This window comes from Peromyscus leucopus, chromosome 4, assembly GCF_004664715.2.
Source record: "Peromyscus leucopus breed LL Stock chromosome 4, UCI_PerLeu_2.1, whole genome shotgun sequence".
Classification (NCBI taxonomy): Eukaryota; Metazoa; Chordata; class Mammalia; order Rodentia; family Cricetidae; genus Peromyscus; species Peromyscus leucopus.
Genome location: NC_051066.1, coordinates 132,707,493 through 132,723,122, shown reverse-complemented (window position 1 = coordinate 132,723,122; position 15,630 = coordinate 132,707,493). Strand labels below are relative to the sequence as shown.

General features: G+C 38.1%; 1 protein-coding gene and 1 long non-coding RNA gene across 3 annotated transcripts in view; one reads left to right on the top strand and one right to left on the bottom strand.

Annotated features, from left to right (window-relative positions):
- Positions 1-15,630, bottom strand: part of Cnbd2 (cyclic nucleotide binding domain containing 2) — a 96,098-nt gene that overhangs the window by 55,985 nt on the left and 24,483 nt on the right. The window lies entirely within an intron of this gene.
- The window catches only part of LOC119087904, a 38,695-nt gene that overhangs the window by 8,684 nt on the left and 14,381 nt on the right, over positions 1-15,630 (top strand). The gene's annotated exons all lie outside the window — the stretch shown is intronic.

Sequence of the window (15,630 nt, the reverse complement as noted above, 5' to 3'; positions counted from 1 at the left end):
TTTTATTTGTACTGAAATGTGATTTTATTTGTATGTTAATAAATAAAGTTGCCAGGGGTCAGAGCTATTAGAGCCATAGCAGAGCTTGGCAGTGGTGGTGCACGCCTTTAATCCCAGCACTTGTAAGCAGAGCTAGGTAGATCTCTGTGTGTTCAAGGATACAGCCAGCATTGGAGACACACGCCTTTAATCTCAATACCAACCATAGAAGACTGGAGGTCTGTACAGACAGGCAGTGATGAGGCAGTCATGTGTTGGGTTTACAACCAATGAGAAGGCAGAACAGAAAGTCTATATAAAGACAAACACACAGGAAGTAGGTCTCTTCGAGATTCTTGCTGAAGAGGCTAGCTGCAGCAGCGGGTAAGGCTCTTAGCTCTGATCTCTTGAATTTCTTCTTTGCATTGGTTCTGTGTTTCTTATTTAATAAGACGGGTTACTATCTACATTTAGCACCCAACGTGACAAGAATCCATTAAAAACCACTTGACTTGGCTTGCAGCAGGTCTGGTTTCCTGCCTGGTCGCCGGCTCCTGCTCTAGCCCAGCAGCTGGTCTCAGGCCGGACTGACCGTAGCCCCAAGTGGTTAGCAGCAGTGGAGCTACTTGCTTAAAGCCGTGCTACAAACAACTCAGGCCTGCCCTGCCAAACAGGGCCCCTGCCTGTAAAGCCAATGCACATGGTTCGGAGCTTAAGGAAGCCAGAGCCAAGCTTGACTCAGCTCAAGCAGGAACACGTGGCTGATTTAAGCTTTAGCCAGAACTTGTGGCTATGCTTTCTTGCTCTCTCTCTCTCTCTCTCTCTCTCTCTCTCTCTCTCTCTCTCTCTCTCTGGATTCACACCTCGGACACTAGGTGGCTGTTTTGAAATTCCCTCAGATTTCTACTGTTCTACGCAGACATGGTAAGTCAAATAAGATATCAAATATTTTAAAGGAAACTATTTAAAAGAGAATTTTTTCCACATTTAAAAAAATGGGTTTTATGTGTACATTGGAAGAAAATTGGGGTTTTTTTTGAAATTTTAGGCAGTCTGACAATGGAACAACTATATGAGAAGATTAATGTTGATCGAATTATGCAGTTTATTACTTTTCTTATCCTCGTTTTACTATTTAAAAAGATAGTCAATTTAAGTGCCAGGATAACATTTTAGAAAAACCTGTTAAAACCTGTAAAAATGAATTATAGAGAAATTCAATTCAGACAGAAGAAATTAACAGTGAAGTTGTTTCAAGTTTGGATCATAAGGTTACAGAAAGAAAGCCTGTTTTCACACAATCACCCTTAATTTATCCGGTAGCCATAGAGCAGCTACCTGGTGAAGAGAATAGACAAAATACTTGGATTCCAATTGAAATGTTAGACTTACAAAGATTTAAGGAGGCAATAGCATCTTATGGCATGCATTCCCCATATGTAAAGCAAATGTTAAACACCTAGTCAACTTATAATAGGATTCTACCACAGGACTGGAGGGATCTGGCACAGGCTGTTCTAGAACCTGGACAAAACCTCAGTGGAAAATGTGGTTCAAGGATGAGGCTAAAAATATAGAAAAACAATGGAGGGATAAAGGAACACAAGTCTGCCAGGATCAGCTTATTGGAGAAGGCCAATATGCTTCAGTACAAACACAATGTTTATATGATGTCCAAACCCTAATTTTATGTAGAATGGCAGCCTTGAATGCATGGGACAGAATTGAGGAACCAGAAAAAAAAACTGAGTCATTTACAAAGGTTATACAGGGCCCAAAAGAATCTTTCACAGATTTCTTACAAAGATTGACTTCAGCAGTAAAGAGAATGGTCCCGAATTCAGAAGCCAGTCAGATAATAATCAAATCTTTGGCTTTTGAGAATGCAAGTGCAGCAGTGCAAGAGAATAATCAGGCCGTTAAAGGCAAGATCTGAACCCTTGGAAGATTGGAATAGAGACGCAGTTAATGTTGAGGCTCATGACCATGATGATAGGTGGGTAGAAGCAATTTCAAAAGGTTTGAGAAATGTTAGATGTTTTGGATGTGGAAAGCAAGGACATTTGAAAAGGGACTGTAAACAGGTCATTCCTAGAAACAATGTTTCTTCAAGGAACAATGGCAACAGAATGCCCCTTCCTTCTGGAGTATGCAGAAGGTGTGGTAAGGGAAAACACTGAACCAACGAATGTAGATCAACAAGGGACAGACAAGGTAAATTTTGCCTCAGTGAGAAACTCCCAGAGGGGCCTCATGCAGACCCTCATAGCAAACCCAGTTCAAACCTTTCCTGCAGCCTTAGAGGAAACCCCTACTCAGAGCAATTAAATAACCAAATGCCTATTGGAATAAATAATGCTGGTCGGATGATGAAACAGAGAGAATAGAAAATTCAGGAGAAAATATAAAGAAAATTTTTTTTGCAAACTTCTATTAATGAAGAAAGACCAAAATTAACAATAAAAATAAATGGTGTTTTGTTGTCTGGTCTGGTAGACACAGGTGCGGACATTACCATAATTGCATCAGAATTTTGGCATCCAACTTGGCCTCTTCAGGAGGTAAACGTTCAACTGTTAGGAATTGGGACATTATTTCAAGTGAAACAGAGTGCAAGATGGCTCGAATGTATAGGTCCAGAAGGACAGAGAGGAAAATTAAAACCATATGTGGCTAACATAGCTATGAACCTGTGGAGTTGAGACTTGTTGCAACAATGGAATACTCAGATTAATATCCCTCCAATCTCAGAAACAAATCATAAACTAGCACATGTTTCTGAGAGAAATATTAAAAGATATTATTCTAATGAGTGGTCACCAGCCATCCATATTATACAAAGAACAGGGCACAACAACTGATGATCTTCCAAAGACACCAACAGCTCTACCTTTACAATGGTTAACAGACAAGCCTGTATGGGTTCAGCAATGGCCTTTAACAACAAAGAAACTCAGGCTTTAGAAGAGCTGGTAGAAGAACAGTTAAATGCTCAGCATATTGAAGAATCAACCAGCCCTTGGAATTCTCCTGTATTTGTTATTAAAAAGAAATCTGGTAAATGGAGAATGGTAACAGACCTTAGAGCAATTAACAAAGTAATTCAACCAATGGGCTCTCTACAATCTGGAATTCCTTTCCTACTCTGTTACCAAAAGGATGGCCTCTCATAGTTATTGATTTAAAAGACTGTTTCTTTTCAATACCCTTACAAGAAAAAGACAGAGAAAGATTTGCTTTCACAGTGCCTACTTATAATAATTCTCAACGGGTTAAAAGATTTCAATGGAGGGTCCTCCCACAGGGAATGTTGAATAGCCCAATTCTGTGCCAATATTTTGTACAACAGCCATTGGAAGTAATACATAAAAATTTCCTAAATCTATAATTTATCATTATATGGATGATATTTTACTAGCTGACTCAAATGCAGATACTTTAGAAAGAATGTTTGAAGAAGTAAAGAAAATTTTGCTTTGCTGGGATTACAAATTGCTCCTGAAAAGATACAAAAGGAGATTCTATTATTATTTAGGATATAAAATAGAGCTACAAAAAATTAGACTCCAAAAGGTGCAAATTAGGAGAGAGAGACTACAGACTCTTAATTACTTCAAAGATTATTTGGAGACATTTCTCATCTACGAACTATTGTTGGGATAAAAAATGATGAACTGAATAATTTGTTCAAAACCTTAGAAGGTGACAAGGACTTAAATAGTCCAAGAGAATTATCACCTGAAGCTGAGAAAGAATTAGCCTTGGTAGAAAAGAAATTACATGAAGGACACATGGATTGTATTGATCCAAAGCTAGATTGCATTTTGGTTATTTTACTTTCTAGGCATTCTCCTACAGGAATATTAATGCAGAGGGAAGATATTATATTGGAATGGATATTTTTACCAAATAAACTGAATAAAAAATTAAAAACTTATGTGGAAAAAAATCTCTGACTTGATTTGGAAAGGAAAATTGAGACTTCTTCCGTTAGTAGGAATAGACCCAGCAGAAATTGTTGTACCTTTAACTAAGGAGAACATTGAACAATTATGGACAGAAAATAAACCTTGGCAAAGAGCTTGCGGCAATTTTTTGGGAGAAATTAACAGCAAATATCCCAAAAGCGATAGAATTGATCTTATAAAGAGAGCTGATTGGATCTTGCCTCAAATTGTATGGGAAAAACCCATATTTGGAGTTCGTCCCTTTTATACAGATGCCAACAAATAAGGAATGGCAGGTTACAAATCAGAAAATTTAAGTAAAGTTGTTCAAAGTCCTTATAATTCAGTTCAAAAATCAGAATTGTATGTTATTCTGTTGGTATTAATGGATTTTTCAGAACCTCTCAGTATGCTGAAAGAGTAGTATTACATATTGAGACTGCAGAATTTATCCCTGATGCTTCAGAATTAACTTCACTATTTATTCAATTACAAGATACAATTAGGAAAAGGAGTCATCCTTTATATATAACTCACATTCGATCCCATAACGGTCTGCCATGCCCTCTAGCACAAGGCAATGATGAGATTGATAAATTATTGATAGAAAATGTGCTAGAGGCCTCAGAATTTCATAAAAAATACATCATGTCAATAGTAAAGGTTTAAAAAAGGATTTTTCCATAACCTGGCAACAAGCCAAAGAAATATCCTACTTGTTCCTTCTACAATCAAACGCCATTACCAGCAGGATGTAACCCAAAGGGTACTCAGAGGAATGAAATCTGGCAGATGGACGTGTTTCACTTTGCAGAATTTGGAAAATTGAAATATATACACCATACCATCAGTACTTATTCAGGATTTCAATGGGCAACTGCTCTGAGTTCTGAAAAAGCTGATTCTGTAATCACTCATTTGCTAGAAGTTATGGCCATCGTGGGCATACCTGCACAAATCAAAACTGACAATGCTCCATCATATATCTCTGTTAAAATGAAACAGTTTTTTGCTTATTACAATATAAAGCATATTACAGGTATACCATATAATCCTACAGGTCAAGCAGTTATAGAAAGATCAAACAGAACTCTAAAGGATATGCTAAATAAACAGAAAGGGGTAACAAATACCCCCAGAAATAGACTACATAATACTCTATTAACTTTGAATTTTCTCAGTGCCAATGAGAAAGGGACAACAGCTGCAGAGAGACATTGGATAATAGAAAAAAAACTACAGAATTAAATCAGCCTATATACCTTAAGGATGTGCTGACCTCAGAATGGAAACTAGGATATGTGTTACATTGGGGACGAGGTTTTGCCTTTGTTTCTACAGGAGAAGATAAGCTGTGGGTACCATCAAAATTGATAAAGGTTCGATTTGAACAAGAGAGTCCTCTTAATTAGAAGAGGTGATAGTTCATCAACCAGCATGAACATCCAATTTAAACTAACTTATATCAGTAACACATGCCTTTTCATTTAATCAGATAATAACTTGCCAAAAAAGAACATCCCCAAAAAACCTTGGGGAAAGGTTTTTGTTTTTGTCTTTTAGGAGACTGAAGGTTAAGGAATCTGAAGAACACTGGACAAATGAGACAACTGAAGAAAAGGAACAAATCATCTATCCCAGGAAACAGAGTGAAACGGCATATGGGTATATATCATCTAAAAAAAATTTATGTCTTCCTAAATGTTTGTTTCTGCTTTTCTCTAAAGATTTAACACTATTGGTGTTCTAATAGTCCCAGTTCAATTAAAATTTATAGCTGACCTTGAGGTTGGAGAATGGCTCTCTCCTTCTTTAAACTCAAGCATGTTGTTAAAAGAAAAATGCAAACGCCCTGTATCATGCCAGAAGAAAAGAGCCATCTTCTGCTATGGGACAGGAGAAAAGACAAATTAATTAAGGGACTATTCTATTACTAATCTCAACTCTTTGAGGAAATCACGGGCCAGGCCTAACATCAACTGAAGTCTCCAGGAAGAAGATGGGGCAACAACAATTCCACGTGGACAATAATAACATCACTAAGCTGACAAACATCATCTACAGATCAGCTTTGGACTACAAAGTGCTCAGAGCAATTTTGAGATGGCTAGCTGAGATGATTCAGTCTCAAAGACTACTTGAATAAGGACTTGAGATAAACCCTGAACTTTGGCATTATACATGGACTGGATAATGAAGGATATAGTTACCTTTCCTAGAATTTGACAATTATCCTAAAATTTTTCTTTCAGGATAAAGATACCTTCACCCATACCCAGTAGGAAGCAATTTTAAGAATACGATGCCCACATTCCCAAAGAGGTGGTATGGGGTGGGTGGTATTTTGGTCTTTTTAATGGGTTTTGGGTCTGGGATAATTTTCATTGTTTAGGGGGGTTGGTTACAAGTTGTTGTCAAGGGTTATGAAAAAGGCTAAGCAAAGGAGATTAGATTTAAGGTTCTTGTTTAAAAAAAAAAAGAAAAGAAAAGAAAAAGACAATTACTAGTTTTAAATACTTTACATTGGATTGGATTGATTTATATTGTATACAAATTATATATATTGAAATTGATATTGTCAGAAAATGCTATATGTATATTTCTAATTGTACTTATACCATTCATTAACAATGTAATGCAATTTTCTGATCCTTGAATGTTATTATTACCAACTATTAGGATATAAAGAAATGAAAGTTAGTAGTTAGACATTATAATAGAACTTATAGTCATATTAGGTATGTTTTAAAAATTGAGCAGATATATTTTAGATAGACAGGTCATCTTCAGACCCTTCAGAGATCTACAGAATTTTAAATTTAAACATTTAAAATGTTTTAATAACTTAGAAAATTTTTCTTTTTTGTTATGACTATGAGACATGTCGGCTCCTGGCAGTACCAATCTACTTCAGAGAAAATATGGGCATTGAAAAAACTGCATATGGAGTTAACTTTCATTGTGGCAAAATCTAGCCACTGGACAACAAAGTATCCTTGAATCAACAGGACAAAATGGACAGACAGGGCATGAAACAAAGGACTACCGATTCTTGCCAAAACAAGTGTGGTTATGGCTTTATCAAAAGGCATCTTCTGAGGCCAGGACAATATGGCACCATCCCTGAAGTGGCCTTCACAATCTGGAAAAGGTACAGTGCCCTTTTCTTCGAAGGCAGCTGAACAGGTAGTGGGCTGATGGCTTCTGATGTGCAATGAAACAGCAGCTGAAACAGTTATTCTTGAAGAGTAACTAAGCTTAGGCCTCTCAATAGTAGAATGGCATTTAATAGAGGGATGTGGAGAAGAACGGGATGCTGAGATGAAGCCACACACCCACACGCACACATAGCCAAGAAGAATGGACAGCTGAATTAAAAAACCATCAACAATTTCCAGAATTTAAAATCCTGAATCATGACATGACACTAGTGGAATTCAGGTGTTTCTGGTACATGGACTGCTCTCACCCAATGTGAGGTCGAACTATTGACCTTGTGTACATCCTACTTCACAAATGAGTCTGTCAGATACGCTAAGCCTATAGGCTGAAGATGAAGCCCCAACACTGCAACCTCAGGTGACTGTCCAGGCAGCTGGCTGTTTCTGTCAACTCACAAATTTTTTGGAAGTTGCTTGCATGCACTTCCTGTTTTTATTTTTGTCAGGTAATATTATTTCCATCTTGGGTCTCTGAGGGAGTTGAACATTAGTTAGTTATAGTTGAAGACTAGTTAGGATAGAAAGTGAATTAGGTACATTTTGGACTTACCAAAATAGCATAGATAATGGAATTATTTTCTCAAATACAAATGGGCTAGACATTGTTTAGGTATTTATTACTTGTATATATTGTATATAGTTATTGTACTTTTGTATATAGTTTTTCTTATGTTAGTTATAACCTTTTTCCTTTTTTCTTTTTATTAAAATAGAAAAGGGGAAATATGGTGATATTTTATTTGTATGTTAATAAAGTTGCCCAGGGGTCAGAGCTATTAGAGCCATAGTGAAAGCTGGGCAGTGGTGGTGCAAGCCTTTAATCCCAGCACTTGGTAGGCAGAGCTAGGTAGATCTCTGTGTGTTCAAGGATACAGCCAGCATTGGAGACACACGCCTTTAATCTCAATACCAACCATAGAAGACCTGGAGGTCTGTACAGACAGGCAGTGACGAGGCGGTCATGTGGTTGGGTTTACAACCAATGAGAAGGCAGAACAGAAAGTCTATATAAAGACAAACACACAGGAAGTAGGTCTCTCTTTTGCTGAAGAGGCTAGCTGCAGCAGACGGGTAAGGCTCTTAGCTCGGATCTCTTGAATTTCTTCTTTGCATTGGTTCTGTGTTTCTTACTTAATAAGACGGTTACTTCTACAGTCTTGACTTCCTGCTGACTGACAATCTGGAGGTAGGACTCTCAGCTCCTTCTCTAGTACCATGTCTGCCTGCATGTCGCCATGCTTCCTGCCATGATGATAATGGACTAAAACTCTGAAACTGCAAGCCAGCCCCAATTAAATCTTTTCCTTTATAAGAGTTTCCATAATCATGGTGTCTCTTTAGAGCAATAAAACCCTTACTAAGACATACATTTAAAACTTTCTATGAGTCTATAACTATTTCATCTACAAGAGTTATGGTGGGACTATAGAAATGCCTTAGCAGATGAGAGCACTTGCTGCTTTCGAAGAGAACCTGGGTTTGGTTCTCGGCACCCACTTGGTGGCTCACAACCTGTAACCCCAGTTCCTGGGGATCACACACCCTCTTTTGGCCTCTGTGGTCTTCTGCACATGCATAGTACATATATACTCATACAGGCTCTCACATATACACAGAAATACAAAAAAAGTTATGGTTAAAAAAGAAAGAATAAACACTACAGAATGAGAACAGGAGGCAAGAAACAAGAAAAATAAATGTCAGATGAGAGACACAAAAGAGGAGCGAGAAAGAAATAACATGAAACATACGCTAATCATGAACAACAGAGAACTCAAAAGGCTTGGCACATTTTAAAACAGATCAAAGACCAAAGCAAAGCCATCACAGTCCGTACATAAGAAAAATGGAGTATATGGGCTTTTCAGAAGTAAAAGTCATTTCAGAAACATCAAAAAACGCTAGCCTTGCCAACAAAAATAGACAGGACTGCAAAGCACAAGTGAAGGAGCTGGAAATCAATTGGAAAGAATGACAGGATCTTGGGGTTTTGCACGCTTGTAGACAGCCTGCCTTGTACATACAAGGATCTGGGTTCCATTCCCATATCTGCAAAAGAAGAACGTGAGAGGGGCCAAGAAATGCTATAGCCAACAAGGGTGGGAGTGGAGAGAGGGGAGGGAGGTGTAAGGACAAGGATTTTTTTTTCTTTTTTCTTTTTTCTTTTCTTTTCTTTTTTTTTTTTTTGTGGTATTTGTGATTAAGCCAAGGGCTGATTAAGGGACTTCTGTCGGTCAACTGCTTGTCCAACAAGCATAGAGACTTGAGCTTGATCCCTCTACATCTAAAGCCAGATGTGGTAGCACATGACAGCAATCCCAATGCCTTCTGGGAAGGCAGAGATAGGTGGATCCTTGAGGTTTGCTGGTCAGCCAAGCCAGTCAAGCCTACATAGTGAGCTCCGGGCCAATGAGAGACTCCGCCTCAAGAAACAAGATGGGTGACTGACTGGAGAGATGGCTCAGTGATAAAGAGCACTGGCTGCTCTTCCAGAGAACCTGGGTCCATTTCCCATACAGCACCCACATGGTGGCTGACAAACGTCTATAAATCAGTTTCAGCAGATCTTATGCCCTCTTCTGGCTTCTGCATGGTATATAGAAATACATTGAGGCGATACAGGCCCAGCGGCAGCCCACAGAGGTAGACGGGCCCAGCGGTGGTCTGCAGAGGTAGACGGGCCCGGTGGCAGTGACAAGCAGATGCAGGTAGGCCCGCGGCGGCAGCCGGCAGCTGGCAGAGACATACAGGCCCGGTGGCGGCCTGCAGAAGCAGACAGACCCAGCAGCAGCTGACAGGGACATACAGGCCCGGCGACGGAGACAAGCAGACACAATGTGGAACAGGGACGCCTCTAACCCCAACACCCGGAGAGGAAGCTATCTCCGTGGGATGGAACCAGAACGAATCTGAACACTCCATCTGAGGACAACCCAGGGCCCAGCTGCTGATCCTGCAAAACCCAACAACTTGGAGGTGTTGGTGAGACTACCCCGCTCAGCTGAAACCCATCTGGGAGAGGATTCAGATGCCTACAGTCTGAAGTCTGAAGAAACAATATCGGCTGAGGAGTTGACGAATGAACAAATCGTGACCTGGGAACACAGAAGAAGGCGCTGCCCAGCCACCAAACCAGATCACCAGAATCATAAGTATATACTTCACCGACTGAGATCAGCTGCCCATGAAGAAATAGCCCAATAGCACCAATTTAACCAAGAACTCCTAGTGAACCAAGACTAAAAATTAGAACAAGAGAGGCACTCTCAGACACAGACATCACCTGCACCGCACAGACGAAGAGATGAGTAGATGCCAGTGCAAAAATACAGGCAACAATATAAAGACCTATATGGCAACATCAGAACTTAGTGATTCTACACCTGCAAGACCTGAACATACCAAGAGAGAAGAAACAGAAGAAATCAGTCCTAAAAATGACTTTAAGAAGATGATAGAGGCCCTTAAAGAAGAAATAAAACATTCTCTCAAAGAGGAAATAAAAACTTTCCTTAAAGAGGAAATGAAAAACTCCCTTAAAGAGGAAATAAAAACTTCCCTTAAAGAGGAAATGAAAAACTCCATTAAAGAGGAAATAAAAAAACTCCCTTAAAGAAATGGAAGAAAAAACGAACACAAAATGGGAAGAAATAAAAGAAAGCCAAAAGAAAAAGCAATTAAACAGATTAAAGAAACATTCCAAGATCTGAAAAATGAATTTGAGACAATAAAGAAAACACATGCTGAGGGAATGCTGGAAATAGAAATCCTGACTAAACGAACAGGAACTACAGAAACAAGCATAACCAGCTGATTGCAAGAGATGGAACAGAGAATCTCTGACACTGAAGACACAATAGAGAAAATAGATTCATCAGTCAAAGAAAACACTAAAGACAAAAAAGTCGTAACACAAAACATCCAGGAAATTTGGGACACCATGAAAAGACCAAACCTAAGAATAATAGGGATAGAAGAAGGAGAAGAATACCAACTCAAAGGCACAGAAAATATATTCAAAAAAATCATAGAAGAAAACTTTCCTAACCTAAAGAAAGAAATACCTATGAAGATACAAGAAGCTTACAGAACACCGAATAGACTGGATCCAAAAAAAAAAGTCCCCTCGCCACATAATAATCAAAACACTAAACACACAGAACAAAGAAAAAATATTAAGAGCCGCAAAGGAAAAAGAACAAGTAACATATAAAGGCAAACCCATCAGAATAACACCAGACTACTCAATAGAGACTATGAAAGCTAGAAGATCATGGACAAATCTCATGCAGACACTAAGAGACCACGGATGCCAACCCAGACTATTATACCCAGCAAAACTCTCAATCACCATAGGCGAAGTAAACAAAATATTCCAGGATAAAACCAGATGTAATCAATACCTGTCCACAAACCCAGCCCTACAAAAAGCACTAGAAGGGAAAATCCAACCCAAAGAAGCTAAACACATCCATGAAAAATCAAGCAATAGATAATCCCACACTAACATACACCAAAGAAGGACAACACAACACAACCACAAAAAATAACAGGAATTAACAATCACTGGTCATTAATATCCATCAATATCAATGGTCTCAATTCACCTATAAAAAGACACAGGCTAACAGAATGGATAAGAAAACAGGACCCATCCATCTGCTGCATACAAGAAACACACCTTAACTTCAAAGACAGACACTACCTCCGAGTAAAGGGCTGGGAAAAGGCTTTCCAAGCAAATGGACCTAAGAAACAAGCTGGTGTAGCTATCCTAATATCTAATAAAATAGACTTCAATCTAAAATCAATCAAAAGAGATCAGGATGGACATTACATATTTATCACAGGAAAAATCCACCAAGATGAAGTCTCGATTCTAAACATTTATGCTCCAAATACAAAAGCACCCACATTCATAAAAGAAACACTACTAAAGTTTAAAACGCACATCAAACCCCACACATTAGTAGTGGGAGATTTTAACACACCACTCTCACCAAAAGACAGATCTACCAGACTGAAACTTAACAAAGAAATAAAGGACCTAACAGATGTTATGACTCAAATGGACCTAATAGATATCTACAGAACATTTCATCCTAACACAAAAGAATATACCTTCTTCTCAGCACCCCATGGAACCTTCTCAAAAATTGACCACATGCTTGGACACAAAACAAATCTCAACAGATACAAAAAAATTGGAATAACCTCCTGTATCTCATCAGATCACCATGCCTTAAAGTTAGACCTCAACAACAACAAAAATTATAGAAAACCCACAAACTCATGGAAACTGAATAATGCCCACCTGAAACATCAATGGGTCAAGGAAGAAATAAAGAAAGAAATTAAAGATTTCCTAGAATTCAATGAAAATGAAAGTACAACATACCTAAACTTATGGGACACTATGAAAGCAGTGCTAAGAGGAAAATTCATAGCTCTAAATGCACACATAAAGAAGATGGAGCAATCCCATACCAATGAATTAACAGCACAACTGAAAGCTCTAGAACAAAAAGAAACAAACTCACCCAGGAGAAATAGATGCCAGGAAATAATCAAATTGAGGGCTGAAATCAACGAAATAGAAAACAAGAGAACAATACAAAAAAATCAATGAAACAAAGAGTTGGTTCTTTGAAAAAATCAACAAGATAGACAAACCCCTAGCCAAATTAACCAAAAGGCAAAGAGGGAGCACCCAAATTAACAAAATCAGAAATGAAAAGGGAGACATAACAACAGACAATGAGGAAATCCAGAGAATCATCAGATCATACTTCAAAAACCTGTACTCCACAAAAATGGAAAACCAGGAAGAAATGGACAATTTTCTGGATAAATACCACATACCAAAATTAAATCAAGACCAGATAAACCATTTAAATAGACCAATAACTCCTAAAGAAATAGAAACAGTCATCAAAAGTCTCCCAACCAAAAAAAGCCCAGGACCAGATGGTTTCAGTGCAGAATTCTACCAGACTTTCAAAGAAGAACTAATACCAATACTCTTCAAAGTGTTCCACACAATAAACAGAAGGAACACTACCAAACTCTTTTTTATGAGGCTACAATTACCCTGATACCCAAACCACACAAAGATGCAACAAAGAAAGAGAACTACAGACCAATCTCCCTCATGAACATTGATGCAAAAATACTCAACAAAATATTGGCAAACCGAATCCAAGAATACATCAAAACAATCATCCATCACGACCAAGTAGGATTCATCCCAGGGATGCAAGGATGGTTCAACATAAGAAAATCAATCAATGTAATACACCATATAAACAAACTGAAAGAAAAAAACCACATGATCATCTCCTTAGAAAAAAGCCTTTGACAAAATCCAACACCCCTTCATGATAAAGGTCTTAGAAAGATCAGAAATACAAGGAACATTTCTAAACATAATAAAAGCAATTTATAGCAAGCCAATAGCAAACATCAAATTAAATGGAGAGAAACTCAAAGCAATACCACTAAATTCAGGAACAAGACAAGGCTGTCCACTCTCCCCATATTTATTCAATATAGTACTAGAAGTTCTAGCTAGAGCAATAAGACAACAAAAGGAGATCAAAGGGATACAAATTGGCAAGGAAGAAGTCAAACTTTCACTATTTGCAGATGATATGATAGTATACATAAGTGACCCCAAAAACTCTACCAGGGAACTCCTACAGCTGATAAACTCCTTCAGTAAAGTGGCAGGATACAAGATCAACTCAAAAAAATCAGTAGCCCTCCTATACACAAATGATAAAAGGGCTGAGAAAGAAGTCAGAGAAACATCACCCTTTACAATAGCCACAAATAATATAAAATACCTTGAGATAACACTAACTAAACAAGTGAAGGACCTTTTTGATAAGAACTTTAAATCTCTAAAGAAAGAAATTGAAGAAGATATCAGAAAATGGAAGGATCTACCGTGCTCATGGATAGGTAGGATTAACATAGTAAAAAATGGCAATCTTACCAAAAGCAATCTACAGATTCAATGCAATCCCCATCAAAATCCCAACACAATTCTTCACAGACTTGGAAAGAAAAATACTCAACTTCATATGGAAAAACAAAAGACCCAGGATAGCTAAAAGAATCCTATATGATAAAGCAACCTTTGGAGGCATCACCATCCCTGACCTCAAACTCTACTATAGAGCTATAGTAATAAAAACAGCTTGGTACTGGTATAAAAATCGACATACAGACCAATGGAATTGAATTGAAGACCCTGACATTAATCCATGCACATATGAACACCTGGTTTTGACAAAGGAGCCCAAACTATACAATGGAAAAAAGAAAGTATCTTCAACAAATGGTGCTGGCATAACTGGATGTCAATATGTAAAAGATTACAAATAGATCCATATCTGTCAACATGCACAAAACTCAAGTCCAAGTGGATCAAAGACCTGAACATAAATCCAGTTACACTAAACTTAATAGAAAAGAAAGTAGGAAGCACTCTTGAACACATTGGCACCAGAGACCTTTTCCTAAATAAAACACCAACAGCACAGACCCTGAGCACAACCATTAATAAATGGGACCTCTTGAAATTGAGAAGCTTTTGCAGGGCAAAAGACACAGTCAATAAGACAAAAAGACAGCCAACAGAATGGGAAAAGATCTTCACCAACCCCACATCTGACAGAGGATTGATCTCCACAGTATATAAAGAACTCAAGAAACTAGACATCGATATACTGAACAGTCCAATTAAAAAATGGGCTGAAGAGCTAAACAGAGAATTCACAAAACAAGAACTACAAATGGCTGAAAGACATTTAAAGAAATGCTCAACATCCTTAATCATCAGAGAAATGCAAATCAAAACGACTCTGAGATACCACCTTACACCTGTCAGAATGGCTATGATCAAAAACACCAATGACAGCCAATGTTGGAGAGGATGTGGAGCAAAGGGAACACTCCTCCACTGTTGGTGGGAATGTAAACTTGTACAACCACTGTGGGAATCAGTATGGCGGTTTCTCAGAAAATTAGGAATCGAACTACCTCAAGACCTAGCCATCCCACTCTTGGGCATATACCCAAGGAATGCTGATTCATACCATAAAGATACATGTTCATCTATGTTCATAGCAGCACTATTTGTAATAGCCAGAACCTGGAAACAACCTAGATGCCCATCAACAGAAGAATGGATGTAAAAAATGTGGTACATATACACAATGGAGTACTACTCGGCAGAGAAAAACAATGAAAGCATGAAATTTGCAGGCAAATGGATGGAACTAGAAAAAATCATCCTGAATGAGGTAACCCAAACCCAGAAAGACAGTCATGGTATGTACTCACTCATAAGTGGATTCTAGATATAAAATAAAGAACAATCAGACCACAACCCATAGAACCACAGAGGCTATATATATAGTATGGAGGTCCCTAGGACGACTGTGGCTTATAATAAATTTCAGTTCTACTCAATTATT